This window comes from Tachysurus fulvidraco, unplaced genomic scaffold (assembly GCF_022655615.1).
Source record: "Tachysurus fulvidraco isolate hzauxx_2018 unplaced genomic scaffold, HZAU_PFXX_2.0 HiC_scaffold_40_np12, whole genome shotgun sequence".
NCBI classification, from domain to species: domain Eukaryota; kingdom Metazoa; phylum Chordata; class Actinopteri; order Siluriformes; family Bagridae; genus Tachysurus; species Tachysurus fulvidraco.
In genome coordinates this window covers 32,168-52,040 of record NW_025927241.1, presented here as the reverse complement: position 1 = coordinate 52,040, position 19,873 = coordinate 32,168, and the positions used below count along the sequence as shown (strand labels likewise).

The window sequence follows — 19,873 nt, the reverse complement described above, 5'->3', positions numbered from 1 at the left end:
ACTGTCCTTTTCCTCTCATGTTGCTAATGTGACTCGCTCATGTCGGTTTCTTCTCTACAACATTAGAAGGATTCGGCCATTTTTGTCCACACAGACTGCTCAGGTACTTGTTCAGTCTCTTGTCATTTCTAGACTGGATTACTGCAATGCACTGCTGGCAGATCTACCTATGAATGCAATCCGTCCTCTGCAAATGATCCAAAATGCAGCTGCACGGCTTGTTTTCAACCTGCCAAAGTTCTCGCATACCACCCTGCTGCTGCGATCCCTCCACTGGCTTCCGGTAGCTGCATGCATCCGATTCAAAACACTGATATTGGCCTACAAAGCCAAAAATGGACCAGCTCCCTCTTACCTCAAAGCCCTCATCATTCCTCGCACTGCACCCCGCAACCTCCGATCTACCAGCACTGCTCGACTGGTTCCACCATCTCTCAGGGTAAGAGGCAAGTATACTACAAGACTCTTCTCTGTTCTGGCACCGAGGTGGTGGAATGAACTTCCCCTAGAGGTCCGGACAGCTGAGTCACTGGTTATTTTCAAGTGGCGGTTGAAGACCTACTTATTCAGGAAACACTTCAACTAGCACTTCTTTCCTTATCTTTTGCAATTAAATAAAAAAATAAAAAAAACCTTTGACACTTTTTCATTGTAACTTTGAACAAATGTTTTAAACTCATGGTATCTTAAGTATGTAACCTAGTGAACCAGAATTAATGTATTCAATGTTAGAGATTTAAGCACTTATGTACGTCGCTCTGGATAAGGGCGTCTGCCAAATGCTGTAAATGTAAATGTAAATGTAAATGTCTGTATGTGTGTGTCTGCGTCACTGCCCTTCCCCCCTCAGCAGTATAAACTGTAATGAAAGTGAGAGTCAGCAGCTCCATTTTGTGTGGAGTGAAAAGTAAAAGATTTGAGGAGTAAAAACACAGTGAGTATCTAAAGCTCTAATATATAAACACACTGGAGTGACACTAGATGCAGAAGTGTTTTGTGGGTTTGTACTGAAGCTTTAATGTACACAGGTTGTTTTATAACTTGATAGCCTGACTATTTCCTGTAAGTGAACTCTGTGCTGATTCAGAGTTTAATTTAACACACCGATGTTGGAGTGAAGTAAACATGTGTCCTGCTGTAATCTGGAGAAGGAGACATGACCTCCAACATGAGTGTGTCTGGAAAACAGGACTTAAAGAAAGACTAGAGGTGACTTACTTTTACATTCACCAGCAATAAATACACACCGTCTCATGGGAACACATCTGTATCTCTAAACACTCACTAGTTAACACAGGAACTCATCTTTGCTTTAAGGTGTTTAATAGCAGTGAATATATCACTGATCTGATCTAAGAACAGTTTAGACAAATCATTCACTGAGAGAAGAGTAAAAAGGACGGTGTAATGTGGAGCATAAAAGCAGCATAGCTGCTTAATGATGGACACATTGTTTAACAGTGCTGAGTATTAATTATTGCTGATATTTCTGTTCTAGAATGATGGAGGGAAAGAGATCAGACTCACCAGAACCCAGCTGTGTGTCCATGAAGAGTGACTGGTCAATGGAACATCCAAGTAACTTCAGAGCCAGAGACAGTTCTACTGATGTGAGGTCAGTATAGTGAGGTGTTTTACAGCAGTGTTCCACCTGATCAAACTCACTCATCTCATTATGAAGCCCTTCATGAGCTTTATCAGGTGTTGAAGCAGTAAAACACTATACTGTGCAGTGCTGCAGCTCTCGGACTGGCAGTGAGGAAAAGTGCTTTAAGAGTTCAGTTCAGTCTGCAGTCCCTGAGCTGGAGGGTCTGTGGTGCTACAGAAGAACATTTACACCTGGGACATTAATGCCAATATAAAGATTTTATTCATTAATTCAAACATTTGTTTCTAAACATGTTGGTGTCAGTTAGGAAATCCTGAAATCAGTGTATTGTGTTAAGAGTATAGTGTTAAATATCTGTCTGTATTTATTAGTGTGTGATTTGTCCAGCTATGAATACATATAGTCCATATTACATGATGGGTTTTGTTTGTTCACAGACCACAAAAATCAAACATCAGCAGAAAACAGCTGGACTCTATATTCAAGGTGTGTGTGGTGTTTTTAAAGTGTGTAATGTGTGTGTTGTGATCCCTTGTCGTGTCTGATGTGCAGCAGCATTAAGGGTAATCAGTTGTATGAGTTTTAAATGTGATAATAAAAATAGACTTTTCTTCCTTTGATAAAATAAAAGCCTCTCTCACTGTGTAACATGATAATATTTAGATCTGTTCCTGTGTGTTTCTAACCAGGAGCTGGAACACAAAGTCATCACTCTGATAAAGAATGAGCTGAAGAGGTTTAGGAAAGTCCTGAGTACAGATTACCCAGCATGCACTGAGAGGGAGGTGGAGGATGAGGAGGATCTGCACAGTGTCAGAGAGGGAGCGCTGAAGATCACACTGCACGTCCTGAAGAACATGGACCACACAGATCTCGCTAACACACTGCACAACAGTAAGAGCTCTGAGTCATGACTTTATTCCATCAGCTTCACTTTAGAGAGAGGAAATAGTTTTAGATTTAGTTTTTGAACACTTTTAGTTTTACATTTAATTTTAATATCATGTTGTATCTGTTCATGGTCCAGCTTCAATAATATTTAGAACATCAGTCAGGAAATAATAGCAGTGTTTGTACGATTTTGCACTAAAACTATTTATTACTAAACTAGATATTTGTTTATTAGAACTCGCCTCTGTGTATCAGACAAAGTTGAAGTCCAATCTGAGAGAGAAGTTTAAAAGAATTAATGAAGGAATCTCACAGCATGGAAGCTCAGCACTTCTGAATGAGATCTACACTGAGCTCTACATCACAGAGGATTGGAGTGGAGACGTCAATAATGAACATGAGGTGGGACAGATTGAGACAGCTTCCAGGAGTCCAGCAACACAGGAGAAACCCATCAAATGTAATGAGATCTTTAATGACAAGTCCATCAGAACTGTGCTGACTAAAGGAGTTGCTGGAATTGGAAAAACAGTCTCTGTGCAGAAGTTCATTCTGGACTGGGCTGAAGGAGAAGTAAATCAGGATGTCACCTTCATGTTTCCACTTCCCTTTAGAGAGCTGAATCTGATGAAGCCTCAAAATCTCAGTCTGATGAATCTTCTTCATCACTTTTTCCCAGAAATAGGAAAACTTGAATCATTAGACTGTGACTCCTACAAAGTGGTGTTGATCTTTGATGGTCTGGATGAGTGTCGACTTCCTCTAAATTTCCAGAAGAATGAGATATTGTGTGATGTGACAGAGTCAGCTTCAGTGGATGTGCTGCTGGCGAACCTCATCAAGGGGAATCTGCTTCCCTCCGCTCTCCTCTGGATAACCACAAGACCAGGAGCAGCCAATCAGATCCCTCCTGAGTATGTAGACCAGGTAACAGAGGTACAAGGCTTCAGTGATCCTCAGAAAGAGGAGTACTTCAGGAAGAGGATCAGTGATCAGAGCCTGGCCAATGACATCATCACACACCTGAAGTCTTCAAGAAGCCTCTACATCATGTGCCACATCCCAGTCTTCTGCTGGATCTCAGCCACTGTTCTAGAGAGAATGTTGGGTGAAGCAGAGAGTGGAGAGATCCCCAAGACTCTGACTCAAATGTACACACACTTTCTGATCTTTCAGATCAAACACAAGGACCAAAAGTACCATCAGAAATGTGACCCTGATCTTCAGTGGACCAGAAAGACCATCATGGCACTGGGAAAACTGGCTTTCCACCAGCTGGAGAAAGGAAACCTGATCTTCTATGAGGAAGACCTGAAAGAGTGTGGCATTGATGTCAGAGAAGTGTCCATGTACTCAGGAGTGTGTACCCAGATCTTCAGAGAGGAGCTTGGTCTTCACCTTGGGAAGGTGTTCAGCTTCGTACATCTGAGTGTTCAGGAGTTTCTGGCTGCTTTATACACGTTTCTCTCCTTTATTAGCAGAAATGTAACAGAACATCAAGCCTCTGGTCTGTCTGATCTGTTTAGAAAGTCAATGTCTGATCTCCTCAGGAGTGCAGTGGACAAGGCCTTACAGAGTGAGAATGGACACCTGGACCTGTTCCTCCGCTTCCTTCTGGGTCTCTCACTGGAGACCAATCAAACTCTTTTACGAGACTTAATGCCACAGACAGGAAGCAGATCTCACAGCAAACAGGATACAGTGGAGTACATCAAGGAGAAGATCAGGAAGAATCCATCTCCAGAGAAATCCATCAATCTGTTCCACTGTCTGAATGAACTGAATGATGATTCTCTAGTGCAGGAAGAACAAACTTACCTGAACAGAGAAAGTGACAGTCCTCTCAGTGACACCAGTCTCTCTCCTGTTCAGTGGTCAGCTCTGGTGACCTCAGAACAGGAGCTGGATGAGTTTAATTTGAGGAAATATGATCCATCACATGAAGGTCTCCTGAGGCTGTTGCCAGTGGTCAAAGCCTCCCAAAAAGCTGTGTGAGTATTTTTATTTATAACTGTATTACTGCATGGTGTATTATTTTAATGTAACACTGAACCGCACTGGGGGGCACGGTGGCTTAGTGGGTAGCACGTTCGCCTCACACCTCCAGGGTCGGGGTTCGATTCCCGCCTCCGCCTTGTGTGTGCGGAGTTTGCATGTTCTCCCCGTGCCTCGGGGGTTTCCTCCGGGTACTCCGGTTTCCTCCCCCAGTCCAAAGACATGCATGGTAGGTTAATTGGCATCTCTGGAAAATTGTCCATAGTGTGTGAATGCGTGAGTGAATGAGAGTGTGTGTGTGCCCTGCGATGGGTTGGCACTCCGTCCAGGGTCTATCCTGCCTTGATGCCCGATGACGCCTGAGGCACAGGCTCCCCGTGACCCGAGAAGTTCGGATAAAGCGGTAGAAAATGAATGAACCGCACTGTTTGGATTAATGTGTGTTAATAGTTCCTCTAATCATCTTTACACAAACCTCTGGTACTTTTACAGAAGATTGTGTCACTTTTTACACTAACATGTTATATCTGAACTGAGGGCTGAGCCACATGGACAAAATCTTATAACATCATATGAGTCATTTTATAGCTTTTATATATGAATTAGGGCTCTGCAATATGGACAAAATAATCATATTGTAATTTTATGTATGAATATTGCGATTGCTATTTTATTTGCGATTTTGGCAATTGTTTTTGCTTTTTCAAACTTTTTCAAACATGCTTTTTCTAAATGTCTTCAGTGTACAAGAAGTGCATAAGGAAATGACATAGTATTAATAGTTTAATAAACAAAACTGTAGTAAAATTGTCTTTAAACAGACAACATAAAATAAATTAAGATTAAACTAAATTCCAGTCATAATAAAGTGCACACATTTCACAAGGAAATAACATACTGTACAGTAGTACTAACTTCAATTCAATTCAAGTTTATTTGTATAGCGCTTTTTACAATAGACATTGTCTCAAAGCAGCTTTACAGAACATAAACATAGAGCAGAAGGTAGACATAATTAATGATAAAGGAAATAATGAATAATAAAAGAAATAAGAATTAACAGAATAAAAATTCTAGATTATTATTAGATGTATATAGTTCACAATCTGTATGTATTTATTCCCCTATGAGCAAGTCTGAGGTGACTCAGGCAGCAGTGGCAAGGAAAAACTCCCTTAAATTGGTAAAGGAAGAAACCTTGAGAGGAACCGGACTCAAGGGGGAACCCATCCTCATATGGGTGACACTGGGGGTGTGATTGTAATATACAGTCATTTAAATGTTGTATTGGTGTAAGGCTCATGGACTTCGGATCTCCTTAGTATCACAGAGTCTAACTGGAGATGTCTCAGGATTCTTAGAGCTGGCCTCGGCTCAGTGGACATCCAAAGGCTTCGTCCCACAGAGGACGTTGGGAGCTTGTACAATGTCTGGATGCCTCGGGATGGGTACAAAGAGAGAAGCAGTGGAAAGGGATTAACATATCTGCTCTACCACCTTTAGTAGACTTAGATATTCTGGGAACTACCAGAAGTCCTGAGTTTTGTGATCTCAGAGAGCATGAAGGATTGTAACGTGTTAGAAGACTAGTTAGATACATGGGAGCTAAACCATTAAGAGCCTTGTACGTAAGTAGCAGCAGCTTGTAGTCAATTCTAAACTTAACAGGTAGCCAGTGTAGAGATGATAAAATTGGGGTTATTTGATCATACTTTCTTGTCCTAGTGAGAACTCTGGCAGCTGCATTTTGGACTAACTGTAACCTATTTATTAAAGGACAACCACCTAGTAATGCATTACAATAGTCCAGTCTAGAGGTCATGAAGGCATCAACTAGCTTCTCAGCATCAGATACAGACAGGTCGTTTCTCAGCTTGGCAATATTTCTAAGGTGTTTTGGTAATATGGGTGATATGATAAGACAAGGTGATGTCTAATATAACACCGAGGTCTTTCACTCTCGAGCTACTAGTAACAGTACATCCCTCTAAATGGGAGTTAAGTTGTGAGAGTTTCTGTGCACTGGTTTTTGGACCTATGAGTAGTATTTCTGTCTTATCAGAGTTTAATAACATAAAGTTGCAGCTCATCCAGTCTTTTATCTCTCTAAGGCATTGAGTTAATTTTGACACTGTGGATATTTCATCTGGTTTTGATGAGATATATAACTGTGTGTCATCAGCATAACAATGGAAACTAATCCCATGTCTTCTAATAATGTTTCCTAATGGAAGCATGTATATAGAGAAAAGCAGTGGTCCGAGAACTGATCCTTGAGGGACCCCATAATTAACTGGTAATAAACTGGAGGATTCACCATTTAATTCTACAAAATGGTATCGCTCTGACCTGTAAGAAGGAGCACAGTTGAACAGACACAACCTTTTCAAGTATTTTAGACATAAACGGAAGGTGTGAGATAGGTCTGTAATTTGATAGTTCATTAGGATCTAAGTTAGGTTTTTTGATGAGTGGCCTAATAACTGCCAATTTAAAAGACTTCGGGACGTAACCCAAAGATAACGAGGAGTTCATGATATTACGAAGAGGCTCACCAGCTTTATGTAACACTTCTTTCAGTAGTTTAGTTGGGTTGGGGTCTAGTGAACATGTTGTTGATTTAGCTGTACAATAAGTTTATCTAACTCTTCCTGTCCTGTACTTGTAAAGCTGTGTAAAGCCTTAGGTGAGATTGTGTCACCGTGTCACTGGTTGCCCTCATATGTTGAGCATCACCTATTTTATTCCTGATACTTTCGATTTTATCAGTGAAGAATCTCATAAAGTCCTCACTACTGAAATGTGATGGAATAGTGTGTTCAGATTTCTGTTTTTTTGTTAAACTAGCCACTGTGCTAAATAAAAACCTGGGATTGTTCTGGTTATTTTCTATGAGTTTGCTCAGGTGCTCAGCCCTAGCAGCTTTTAGAGCCTGTCTATAGCTGGACATACTGTCCTTATACGCAATTCTAAAAACCTCTAATTTAGTTTTTCTCCATTTCCATTCGAGGTTACAGGTCTCCCTCTTGAGGGTGTGAGTATGACTATTATACCATGGTGCAAGTGTTTTATCTCTAAGCTTCTGTAATCTGACTGGGGCAACAGTGTCTAATGTGCTAGTGAATATAGCGCCTATGCTGTTAGTCATTGCATCTAGGTCGTTTGAGTTTGAGGGTACAGTAAGAAGTCCAGACAGATCAGGCAGGTTATTTGTGAATCTGTCTTTGGTGGTCGGAATAATGGTTCTACCGAGTCGATAACGTGGTGAGACATAGTTAGTCTGTTCTATAGGTAGTGAGTACATTATGAGGTAATGGTCTGTGATGTCATCACTTTGAGGTATGATATCTATATCATCTATTCTGTGTGATATTATTAAATCTAGTGTGTGGTTACGTCGATGAGTTGCACTAGTGATGTTTTGTTTGAGCCCAAGTGAGTTTAGTAAGTCCATAAATGTGAGTCCTAAAGCGTCGTTTGTGTCATCAACATGAATGTTAAAGTCTCCTACAATTAATGCTTTGTCAAAGTTAACCAATAGGTCTGAGAGAAAATCTGTGAATTCTCTAAGAAAAACTGTGTAGGGCCCTGGGGGTCTGTACACGGTCGCTAGAGCAAGAGACATCAGGGATTTCTTCGTGTGCATGTGCGATAGTGTAACATTAAGGACGAGCACTTCAAAAGAACTAAATCTATGCTGTGTTCTCTGGGTAACAGTGAGGTAATCACTAAGGATAGTGGCGACACCACCTCCACGACCAGTCAGACGAGGCTCGTGCTTATAGATATATCCTGATGGTGTAGACTCGTTTAGACTGATGTATTCATTTGGTTTAATTCAAGTTTTGGTGAGGCAGAGTGCAGTAAGGCTATTATCTGAGATCATTTCATTTACAATAAGTGCTTTGGGTGCAAGCGATCTAATGTTCAGAAGTCCAAACCTTAAGAACTGTTTTTGTTTGTTTCTTTGGCATTTTTCTGGTCTAATTACAGTAAGATTATTTCGAGAACTTCTCATGTATTTAATTTTTGATCTCACTGCTCGGGGAACAGACACAGTTTCTATAGGGTGAGCTATGTGTGCATTTTTTGTGTCAATGTGCTGAGGTGAAGGATGGCTATTGAGATTTAAATTTAAGGAGTAGTTTACCAGTCAGAAGGTGTTCAGCGCCCTGGAGATGTGGTCCGAGAGGATCTCCGCTCCAACTCTGCTGGGGTGCAGGCCGTCAGCATGGAATAGCCTAGGACGCTCCCAGAAAACATTCCATTTTTCGATAAAGAGTAGTTTCTGAGCCTGACACCATGACTGTAACCATTCATTTAAAGCAAAAAGTCTACTTAACCTTTCAATTCCTCGCTGGTATGTTGGAAGTGGTCCAGACACGATGATCCTCGTCGTGGGCGCTGTGCTGCAAACCGTCTCCACCAGGGTATTGAAGTCCCTCTTCAGGATCTCCGACTGCCTCAGGCTGGTGTCGTTCGAGCTGACATGAAGAACCACAGCTCTGGTGTTTCTGCTCACGACTCTAGGTACCTGTGCAGAGACATCAAGAACACGAGCACCAGGCAAGCAGTGAGTGCGAGCCTTACCTTTAGCCGCCGTAGCACGGACGTGGTGGACGATGGAGTCTCCGATGATCACGTTGTCGCAGTCCGTCTCGCGAACGGGGGCGAAGCGGTTCCGGGTGGGAATCTCGAAGACCGGCGGTGGTGGAGGGGGAGAGGTCCTCGGCCGCACCCAGGACCCGCGGTGCCCTGGCGCCGGAGTGAACAGATCCTGGGCAGGCCACTTCATGAGTGTGTTGGGCCTGGACAGAGAAACACGCGGGGTAGAGGTGGAGGGAGTGGTAATTACATCCCGGGAGTTTACCTGAGACAGGTGAGCGACCGACCGGGGAGCTTCCAGCGCGGCTTTCCGCTCCCGCAGCTCGGCCTGCTTCACCTGTAGTTCACGGATCTGCTTCTCCACAGCATCCAGCTCCAGTTCTACCGTGTGCAGCTCCAATGCATCCTCACCTGCACTCAAAGGCAGAGACGTAACCGACATGATGTTACAGAGCAAGTACAACAGATTGTACTAGCGGTAGCCGAGCTAACGGGCTAGTTGTGCTAGCCGGCTAGAAGCGGACTATTTAACCTATTTATTTATTTATTGTATATCACTTGCTTCTAAAAGATGGGAAAACCATTTTACCCACTCATTCACATGAAACAATACATTGATTTAACTTTTGTAAGACAGTTTTTGTTGTGTAAAGGCAATATGCAAGGGAGGGTCAATGGTCATGAATATTGATGATTCACACCTGAGGAGGCCCAACCCCCTAATGGCTTAGTCTGGATTGTGTTGACAAAAGAATGAATGTGGGGAGACTTAAAGAGAAAATCTTTTGCTTGTAGTGTAATAAAATAGTGTAAAATGAAGTACAAAAGACTTAAGATATTATTTATATCTGTACTTGACAAAATAAGACTTTTATTTTACCAATGTTAAAAAAACATGAACAATACAATAGAGTCAAGAGTCAAGAATTGTATGCAATGATTCAAAATGTCAGCTGTAAATGTACAGTTTGGTGTGCATCTAAAAATACTTTACATATAAATTAAATATTTATATAAATATAAATTTGTTAAATTTTGTCATGCCATTGTTCAAAACAGTTCCTATTTAACTGAACACACAAGGGAACATTACATGTTTTGCATTTCCAAGGTGTGTCCTGTCTTTTACCATACACTGTCTTGCGGCGCACAAATGTATTCTTTATTGTTCTTGCAGGCGCGTTTTTGGCGCTTTTTTCCTCTTCAACGTGAAATGCACTTAAAATACTCCGTCATTCATAATCATACACATACATGTAATACATCATTCGAAACTGTGAAGTGTCTACTTTTATATGACTGCCTTCATAATAACAACAAAACGCTGTGCTTTTAGCAAATAAAGAAAATAACCAGGGTCTGCATTCAGACATCTGTCTTCTTGACCATCTTCCTGAAACACTTTACAAACATGAACTGATAACTCCACCAATACTTATCACACGAACATGATACATATGTCTAATGAAAGCCTGAAATGTCTACTTTTAAATTAGGTAATTAAAATCGAAAGCAAATATTGTCTTTTTGTGTAATTTGTAAGATTACACGAGTGAATGAATCTGTTAAAACTTTGTGCTTCTTATAGCATTGTTTGGGGGCGTTGATCTTGTTTGCATAGCCCGCTCAGGTCATTTTCATATGAATGGCGCGCGCGTGGTAGGTGGAATCACATTAAGCGCTAATGAGGTCGAGCCAGAAAAACTGTACCTCTCTTTACTTACATACAGATTACACATATAAAAGAGTGTTTATCTAAGGAGATGACTTTTTCATCCAGATTACATAAATTAACTCACCTTGTGTGAACTCCTTTCCATGTCAGACATGACCCTGGCCTTAATGTTTGGAAGTTTATCCTCATCAGTGTAGCTGTTTTTGAATCTGGGATCCAAAAATGTTGTTGTATCCAGAAGCTCTTGGGTAGTTTCATCCTCATAATGTTTGTTGATGTACAGTAGTTCAGAATTTTTGATTTTATAGTCTTTGTCAAGTCAGTATCTTCATCCTCAACTGCAAGAATCTTGGTGTTCAGCAGGTGAAGAACCAGTTTCACATTTACATTTACAGCAGACACCCTTATTCAGAGTGACTTATAACTGAGCAACTGAGGGTTAAGGGCTTTGCTCAGAGGCCCAGCAGTGGCAGCTTGGTGGGCATGGGGTTTGAACCCATGACCTTCCGATCAGTAGCCAAACACCTTAACCACATACCACATACGACACACTGATGTAGTTTTCACAGGAAAGGGCATCCGTGAACTCCTGAATGCCTTACTTACAGATGCTAGAACATCTGTGTCTTGCCATTGAAGCACTAGGTGTCTTGTTTTACGGTCAGCTGAATGGACCTGAGACAATGCCCTCTGTTGCTCCAAAACCCTGTCAATCATTTGTTGAATTGAGCCCCATCTTGTTGGGCATGATGTTATGAGGGCATGCTGGGGAAGCTGGAGTTCTTCCTGGGCTTCGGCTAACATCTTTTTTGTTCCAACTGTGGGAAAAATGTCCCATTAGCTTCTTGCACAAGCCATTGGCATGGGAAATGCGAGGTTCATCCTTGATTGCAATTTCTAAAAAATAAAAAATTGCAAAACATGATGAGTGTGTATTTCATTCATATAAATATAAAATTATTGATTAACACTTTACAATAAGGTGCTATTTGTTAACAACTAGTTAATACATTAGCTAAAATGAACTGACAATAAACAATACTAATATAGTATTAATGTTAGTTGATGTTAATTTTAGCATTTATTAATACATTATTAAAATCAAACATTGTCATTGTTAACATTAGTTAATGCACCATGAACTAACATGAATAGCTGTACTGACGTGAACTAGCATTAACAAGAATGAATAAATGTTGAAAAAAATTGTTTATTGTTAGCTAATGGATTAGTATTTGTGGCGACATATATGCAAATTCATTCTCTGCCAGTAGGAGGCTCTTAAAGCGGGACCAAGCCTTTTTCTTGGTAACACTGTATACAAAGCAATGCTCGGTTGCTTTATCAGGCACTCACTCACTCACTCATTTTCTACTGCTTATCCGAACTACCTCGGGTCACGGGGAACCTGTGCCTATCTCTGGCATGCCTTATCAGGATTTACATGCAAAATAAAAAGAAAATGACATGCAAATATTTCTGAGGACAGTCGGTTTTTCTTCAGAATTAACTCCATAAATAATTCAAAGTAAGGAATACAATGCAATTTACTAACGTTAACAAATAGCACCTTATTTTAAAGTGTTACCAACTATGGTACAAGTTGAGAATACTATTAAAAAACATTATAATACGTTTTCATATTGAACATCTTTGCACAATTTGTTTCTTAATAAAAAAGTATGCCCTACACAGTGCCCTACACAGTGTCACGATCAGCGCGCCGCGCGCTCCGCCGGAGAACCAGCACAGAGAAGCGTCTCCGGAGTTCTAACTCTGTTCCGGACTACACTCCCCAGCATCCTTCACTTACACTGATTGCACTGCCACCTGTTCCTCATCTCATCTCTCTACATAAACCGCTCACGAACTTGACTCCAGTGCGAAGTCTCGATTTGTCTGACAATCATTCTGAGCGTTTCCATGGTTTCTGTATTTCTGATCTCGACCCTATTTCCTCTCTATGACTTTCTCCTTGCTTGCTGCCTGTCTCGACCTTCTGCCTGTCCCTTATTTCCGATCTCTGCTTATCCTCTGACACCTGTGTTTGCCGGCTTTGACTTGATCTGTCTGACATTGTGTATTTGCTGTAATAAACGCTACAAATGGATCCTCAGCTTTACGCCTCCTCATTACAGCCCTAATGTAAAGTATACACTACTTAATGTAAAGTAATATAAATGTATAATAAAATCTAACTTACGAAATGCAGTCTGTGTCCAAAGCACTGCAATCGTGTCCAGTTGTTCAAAGTGACAGCCTTCACTATATTAGTTCCATTGTCTGTGGTGACAGACACTTGTTGCTCTTCACAAAGTTCCCATAAAAGATGCTAAAGCTTCTTTTAACCCTTCAGATATATTTTCTCCAGTGTGATCTTCTGGGAAGAATGCTGTTTGCAAATATAGTGGACCGGTAAACTCATGTACGGCTTCATCGTTCTGCTGGACCACATATCTGTGGTCGTGACGTAGTATTTCACCTGCTTGAGCTCGTATTCAACGCCCGCCTTACATTTCTCATACATTTCGGGAATAGCAAATCGTGCGATGAGTGTGAGATGGCAGCTGATATCTTTTGTCGAGTGTTTGTATTAGTCTTTGGAAGTCGTCTTTACTGACAATGTGCGCAGGCATCATATCTTTGCATATATGATAGGTGACCGCTTCGGTAATTTCTTTGTGCCGCTTTGATCCTTTCTCATAAGGCATGGCGCTTGCAAATGCTTGAACAATGGATACTTGTTTCGCATACTTTCGCATGCTTTGGCATCAAATCATTGTTATTTTGACCTGCATACATATTTTATGTTCTTTCCTCCCGCTCACCTATTCGGTTCTTCCGCGCTGCTTGAGCTCTGATTGCTTAACATCTTTCTCCCGCTCAGCTTAGCTGTAATTTGTACGGTTTGCTGCATGAGATCTGATTTGTTAACATCTTAATAGATAAAATCGCAGCCTTATGCGGTTTAGAAATCGCCGTCCACGGCACGGAAGACAAAATGACCACTAGGGGATGAGCCAGAAACAAGCTTCGTTTTAGCTTTTAAGCATTAAATCCTCTAAATACACGGTTAAACTTATTTTTTTAGTAAAGCTTAGACTCTCAAGATTTTTTTAAGCCCACACACAAAGCATAATATGATTTATAGCCATCATACTATTTGAAACAAAATTGGTAGTGAATTGAACTAGGCGGCGCTAGACCAGTTGTTCCCTTACTTTTAGACGCTTCCCTTTCTTCACTGGGGTAATATTTTCCAAAAATGCTTCACAAAAATCCACAAAGGTCCAAGGAACTGGAATCTGTAAGCCTTTTAATCCAAAAAGCTTTGATTACCTCGCAAATATTCCGTTTGTGACCGAAAACTGGAAACAGCAGTGTGCCACCATCCTTTGTTTCGGCTCTTACTTCTCATTGCCGGTTTCAAAAATTACACTGATGCGAATCAACGAATCAAACAAGCCCTCACTTCAGCCAATCGGCACTTGTATTGCAGAGATAGACGGCTGAGAAGCCAATGATGTCTCTCCATCCTATGTGGGAACCCACCATTTGACTGACAATTGCCCCTTCCAATAGCAATGAAATGGTCCAGGACCTCTACAGCTCTTTAGCCAATAAGGAGACGATTCCAACGGTATGCAACATGACAAGGCTCTGGTGCCTGAGCTGCGCAGAAATGGATGCGCACTGGGTTTATTGCGCAATTATCGACTTTTTCACACTCTCACAGCTCAGGGTGTCAGGTTACAGGCCTTTTTTCACAGCAGACTTGTAGGCAGAGAGGATCTGTTTATTTTAGGCCTTTTAAACTGAGCATGCAGTCTTTTAACCTCTTATGGACCTCCGCCTATATCCATTGTCCAACAAAAAGTGGTACAGCTCCCACATACTTTGACACACAGGGGTGAGCCTGGTCTCATTTGAAAGAAGAGATTCTCTAGTTTCAGAAAAGAAGAATTGATTCTAGGCCTTACTGGCACAAAGTTACAGGGGTTTGAATGCAGATTTTCCTGTCCGCCTGGGTTGTTTTTCTGATAAACTGATTAATCTTATTTGTCTGGAACATGTTAGGGACAAACCAACAACTGAGAGTCATAGCCACATGTCTTGGCACCAAATAAATTTCAAGTCAAAAGACCCAAAAATGGATTTTATATGAATATTTTTCTACGGCCCTGGTCGTCGGGTGCAGCGTTTTTGTGTACTTGTTTACTATATAACTTTGAAATAAAAGGCTGCAGGCTCAGTCTGACAAGCCATAAACAAGCCTAGACTCTCTCTCTATCACTCTGGTGTGAAAACAGGCCTGTAACTTGACACCCTGAGCTGTGAGAGGGACAAAAGGTCAGGGATTACACAAGAATTCTTCTGCGCATCCAGTTCACGCAGACACAGGCAAAGAACATACGGCATGTCATATACCGTTGGAATCGTCTGCTTATTGGCTAAACGGCTGTATAGGTCCCGGCCCATTTCATTGCTATTGGAAGGAGTAATTGTCAGTCAAAGGCGGGTTCCCAAAAATGAGGTCATGCCACCATTGGCTTCCCAGCCATCTATCTCTGCCATACAAGCACCGATTGGCTCAAATGAGGGCTTATTTGATTCGTTAGGACCTGGGCTATAAATATGACGTAGACTTTGAATTTTTGAATATCCCAATTAGGAGTTAGAGCGGCAAAACGAGATGATGGCGCACTTCTGTTTCCAGTTTTCAGAACACTAACGGAATATTTGCGGCGCGACCAGAGCGTTTTGGATTAAAAGGCTTACAGATTTCAATTCCTTGGACCTGTGTGGATTTTTGTGGATTATTTGTGTTGGAATATATTACCCCAGTGAAAAAAGAGACGCGTCTAAAGGTAAGGGAAAAACCGGTATAGCGCCACCTAGGTCAGTTTTGTCCAAAAAATTTTTCTAATTGTATGAAGGCTGTGAATCATATTGTGCTTTGTGTGTGGGCTTAAAAAATTATTGAGAGTATAAACTTTACTAGGTAAATAGGTTTTTTCGTGTTTTTGGAGGATTTGATGCTTTAAAGTTGAATTGAAGCTTGTTTCTGGGTCATCCCCTAGTGGTCACTTCTACTTCCGTGCCGTGTACGGCACAGGGCCCGTAAGAGGTTAATTCAAATAATTGGTGAAAGCCAAGACATGTGGCTATAACCCTCAGTTGTTATTTGGTTCCTAACATGTTCCAGAGCAATACGATTAATCAGTTTATCAGGTAAACAACTCAGGCGGAAATCAAAACCTTCCATTCTAGCCTCTGTAACTTTGTGCCAGTAAGGCCTAGAATCAATCTGACACTTGTATCTGAACTAGAGAATCTCATCTTTCCCCTGTGTGTTAACGTATGTGGGAGCTGTACCACTTTTTGTTGGGTAGGTCATGTAGGCGAAAAACCTGCAATAGGGGGCGAGAGCCTTAAGAGGTTAAATCGCGATTTTTTTGCGATTGCGATTAATTGCATAGCCCTAATATGAATCATGAAAAATTAAGTGTTCTCTAAAATTTATGTAAAAATATCTCTACAAAATAACTGCATGCATTTAAGAACTAAAGACATTTCTGAACTAAACACCAGTGAAAGACTTTTTCTGTTCTGTTTATATTGAAAGTGACATTTAACAAAACTCTCACAGATGAGAAAAACATCAGACTGACAAAATGTTATCAGTATGGATAGAAAATATAAAAAGTAAATATTAAAACACTCTAATGTCCTTCAAGTATCTCTTTATGTTGAAGTTCCTCATCTTTTGTTGTGTGTGACACAGTGTTGTGGGGAGATTCACTCTGTCATGGCTTTTTTACTCAATTGTTCTTTCTAATAAAAATAAAGTTTTTTAAAACTTTAACCCAATGCGAAGGAAAAACAAAAGTCTCCTTCAGTCTACACTACTGCTAAACTTTACCAAGGACTGAGCTCGTGGTCAATAAAACATCAATCATCATTTTGGACCTCGACACATTGGACAGACGAAGTGGGAAAATGTTCAGCTTTATCTTCTTATTATGTTAGAAACAAGCTAGGCAGCGAACTCAGATGTGTGATGAAGATTTTCTTTCTCTAACACTGACCTGTTTGTAGAGGATGGAGTTTAAATGTGACTTTTTATAAATGTGACTCAAGTGTACAAGCAGGTAAAAAGAGAGAGGATGAATAATGTGTCACAGGTGAGTGTAGTGTCGTGACCGCTGTTATTAAAAAGTCCTGTTTTGTTCTACTTGGAGCTCGACAAAGACACCAAACTGTTAATGATCACATTCTTGTTCTTGGTTCGTGACTGTTGTTAATCTGTTGTGGTTGAATTATAGACAGTTTTTTGTCACTGCATCAGAAGATGGTGGATGTGGTAAAAACAAACGTGAACACAAAGACGGTTGCACGTGACGGTCGGTCAGGTTTATCACCGTTACTGTTGAAGAGACGTCAGGTTTCGTTCTTTCGAACCTTTCTGTGCATTTTGGAGATTTTAAGCTGTGGGTTGTGTTTGCATTTATAAGCAGCTGTAGTGAATCTATATTTTTGTTGTAAAACATTGTAACAGACTGGTTTTGTTCTCTGTTCATCATTATGTACTGATAAAATATTACACTACAGAGTTGGGAAGTAACGGAGTTTTCTGGTATCAGTAACCATTTTTCTGGTATCAGTACTTTACTCCACTATTTATTTTTCGGACAACTTTTTACTTTTACTCATTACATTTTTACACAAATATCTGTACTTTTTACATCTTACATTTTCAAAACAGACTCTTTACTTTTAGTATTATTTCTTCTCATTGAGCGCTGTTTCCAGCCTATCATTGTGCGGCTTTTTCCCCATGTGACTGGTGTACTGTATTATTTACTGGCTATCAGACATAGACTAAGGATAGCGGAGCTAACAATGAGCAGCGCCTACAAAAGGAATGGCTAATGTTCATTCAGAGGGAGTCACCGATGTTAAAATAACTAACAACGAGGACATTCCTGAACACACATGGCCATATATGAGGGAAATGTTTGTAATAATCGGCGTCAAAAAGGATTCCTGGCGAATGTGTTGCAAATTGTGTCAACCCAAAAAACACGAAGTGCTTAATTTAATTAACATTAATTTTGTCATTTGTAAAACATCACAAAAATTTTGAGTTGTTTTCAAGGACAGAGCTGGAATCTCCCTATAGTTTGGGATATGGCCTTGGTGATACACTTGGTATACATTATATTTCCAAAAGTATTAGGTCACCTGACCTTCCCTGCTATATGTGGTTGTTTTCTGATCACATCCCTACAGAACACCTTTGGGATGAATGTGAACGCTGACTCCACCCTACCTCACCTACATCAGTGCCTGCCTTTCGTAACACTCTTGTGGCTGATGAACACAAATACCCATCAGCACACTCCAATATTATATATACATACACACACACACACACACACACACACACACACACACACACACACACACACACACACACACATATACATATATATATATATATATATATATATATATATATATATATATATATATATATATATATATATATATAAACATGACGTCCAGTTCCCAGCATGACACTAAACAGGTAGTAGTAACGGTGACTTTTTACTTAAGTACATGTCAGAGCCCATACTTCTTTACTTTAACTTGAGTAAAAGAGTGTAGTCACTACTTCTACTTTTACTGGAGTCTTTTAAAAACTGAGTATCTGTACTTCTACTTGAGTAAAGGATGTGTGTACTTTTGCCACCTCTGTTAATAAAATCAATAACGCACATACATTTCTATGTAATTTATTGTTAAATTACAAGTGTTTTCAGTCTGAACTTGTCTGGCACTTGAATGGAAAACAATCCTGTCTTTACTACATGTCAAGTAACAGACAACAGACACTGAATTTCTTCTGAATAAAATAAATAAAAAGTACAAACACAGCTTTGTGCAGCCTGAACTTAGGGCCTAGATTCAGAATATTTGAATTAAAATAAAAGTGCTTTTAATCTTTAAGAAAAAAATAAACAAAAGACTTTTTTAAACATTAACTAGATTAATAACACGGGAACCTTAGGCAAAAGAACTTTTCATGTAAAATAGAACCTTTCCACCTCTCCTTACTCCCTTTCCATCTTCGGTTCCAACTGAGAGAAATGGACATGTAACTGTCCTGCCAGCAGGTTGAATCTTAATTGTCATGCCAGCGTAATTAGGTGCATTACTGCCACCTTCTGCTCTGGAGTATGGAACAGAAACTATCTGTTTTTGGCTTGGCTTTTGATGACGCTCCTGTCTAAATAACTAGATTAACTGCGCATGAATTTTATCTTTTTATTAATATCAAATAGCTTATATAATCTTATAATATTGGATTATAATATGATAAAATTAGAATTTTAACGGGTCTGGGCAGACCCGTCACTCGGTCCGGATCTGGACCGCGGTCTGCCATTTGGTGATGCCTGCTTTAGTGTAACACACAGTAGTGTTGTGTTAGATTTGTACCTACAAGGTGGGTTAGATTTCCTGCTATGTGTATAGTCAGTGTTTTAGATTGAACAAACGAATGTCTGTATGTTGATCCATCTAAAACTAATACTTGTGTATATACAGTGTCACTCATTTAAAGGTAAGAAGTTTGACTTTGTTTATTTCTGATGCTGTGTGCAGTCGTGCTGATGTGACGTCACTCTGTAAACAGGGAAGGAGCTCAGATTTGAGAAGAAAACCCCACGTTCACTTCTCAGTTGTGGAGGAATGAAAGACATGATCCCATTTACTCTGTGGAGAAAGAAGGGTTCACTAAGTTGTGTTGAAATAGTAACAGTGACATCTGTAGTAAACAGTACAATGTTCTTTCTAATATCCTTTATTTACATTGTTTATGATCCATGAGAGATTTTTACACATCTATATTTTATAAAAAATACAAATCATGATCAAGAATCGTTTATAAGGTTAAAAAATATAATCTTTCTCTTTAAGGTGGATGTGTTTGGACGTATGTGAACACTCCACCTGTACTCAGGTCCACACCAAAACACCTGAACCAGTGTGTGTGTAAAATCAGAGGTCTGGAGGTGACAGATTTGTACATG

The 19,873-nt window shown here is 40.2% G+C and overlaps 1 long non-coding RNA gene across 1 annotated transcript; it reads left to right on the top strand.

Annotated features, from left to right (window-relative positions):
- The first annotated feature begins 1,149 nt into the window (after window positions 1-1,149).
- Window positions 1,150-2,096, top strand: LOC125140650. Its single transcript, XR_007139866.1, has 3 exons — window positions 1,150-1,209; window positions 1,499-1,615; window positions 2,047-2,096. It is a non-coding gene; the product is annotated as an uncharacterized LOC125140650 (long non-coding RNA).
- Window positions 2,097-19,873: the final 17,777 nt, after the last annotated feature.